Here is a 2,054-nt window from a genome sequence, read left to right as displayed (position 1 = left end):
TACATTATATTGTCTTGCCATACATTATATTGTCTTGCCATACATTATATTGTCTTGCCATACATTATATTGTCTTGCCAACCATTCCACACTTCTTATTCATGCTGCAAATGGTGTTAACATTGCTATGAAGGTTAAATATCTGCAGTTGTATTCCTTTATCATGTGGTTTACTATTCAGATAGATTTTTTCTCTTTGTTAATTCACATCCCATCTTTTCTGAGATGTTTACGTGTTTCAGAAAAGTTTGCCAGTGCCCAATGGCAATTCACCAAATCTCCCTATATTTTCCATGGCTACATCTAAGACAACTTCCAATATACACACGACTCCCATGGCTACATCTAAGACAACTTCCAACATACACACGACTCCCACACATCTAAGACAACTTCCAACATACACACGACTCCCATGGACTACATCTAAGACAACTTCCAACATACACACGACTACATCTAACACAACTTCCAACATACACACGACTATCACATCACAACTAACACAACTTCCAACATACACACGACTCTCACATCACAACTAACACAACATCAAACATACACACGGCTACATCTAAGACAACTTCCAACATACACACGACTCTCACATCACAACTAACACAACTTCCAACATACACACGACTCTCACATCACAACTAACACCTGCTCATATTTATTCGATACAATGAAAGTTTAATACGAATGAAAGTTAACTACAAATTAAAATACAAATTATATTTAATTAAACTAGGATCATTCAATTCTTTATCCATTTTCATAAGTTTTTCCATGTTTGGGTATGACAGTACTTATGGATAAGCATCTCTTCATGTTAAGTTTCTGTTCCAACCAACGTTCCACCATTTTATTATTCCATTACAATGCCATTTAATTCACATTGCTCTCAATATCTTCTGTCAGCTTCCACCTCGCTACTTTCTCACACTTCTCACCATTAAGTGTACATCTCCACACTCTCTTAATTGACTGCAAAAGTTCCATAAAGACGTACTTCTAGACAATCATTTAAATCTTATATTCTTCCTAACAAAGTTAGCCACTGTTACGTCCATACTTACAAACGCACTGTGATACACTAATTCCATTTCTCCCTCAACTCTCTCATACGAGCCTAACATAAGAGATTATCATTTACATTTAAAATTTCTTAAACCGCTGATGTACTACAAATTCATCTCACATTCCTCCTGACCTCATTTTTTTCACGTCACCATAACATCTATGTTAAAAACAGTTCTTATTAAAAAAATATATTTTTTTCATACCCTTCCTTACACTGAACTTATTATCAGTCAGTATGTTCACACACACACACACCCACACACACACACACACACACACACACACACACACACACACACACACACACACACACACACACACACACACACACACACACACACACACACACACACACACACACACACACACACACACACACACACACACACACACACACACACACACACACATACATGATAACAGCATACAAAATATTGCGAGGAAAAGATAAGGTGGACAGAGACAGGATGTTCAAGAGATGGGACACAGAAACAAGGGGTCACAATTGAAAATTGAAGACTCAGATGAGTCAAAGGGATGTTAGGAAGTATTTCTTCAGTCATAGAGTTGTTAGGAAGTGGAATAGTCTGGAAAGTGAGGTAGTGGAGGCGGGAACCATACATAGCTGTAAGGCGAGGTAAGATAAAGCTCATGGAGCAGGGAGAGAGAGGACCTAGTAGCGATTAGTGAAGAGGCGGGGCCAGGAGCTAAGTACAATTAGGTGAGTACGCACACACATTTTTCCTTTCATTCAGAAACATTCATTCAGAAACATCACCCACTCATTTCACTACCATGAAAAGGATTATAAATTCGTTTAATAATCATAAAATCGTTTCACGTTACTCTTTTTTTTTTTTTACCCTGAAAACATTTCACGTTTCTTTACACGAACCAACAAAATACACACACACACACACACACACACACACACACACACACACACACACACACACACACACACACACACA

Source organism: Cherax quadricarinatus, unplaced genomic scaffold (assembly GCF_038502225.1).
Source record: "Cherax quadricarinatus isolate ZL_2023a unplaced genomic scaffold, ASM3850222v1 Contig1179, whole genome shotgun sequence".
Lineage (NCBI taxonomy): Eukaryota > Metazoa > Arthropoda > Malacostraca > Decapoda > Parastacidae > Cherax > Cherax quadricarinatus.
Note: the sequence above shows the minus strand (reverse complement) of the source record.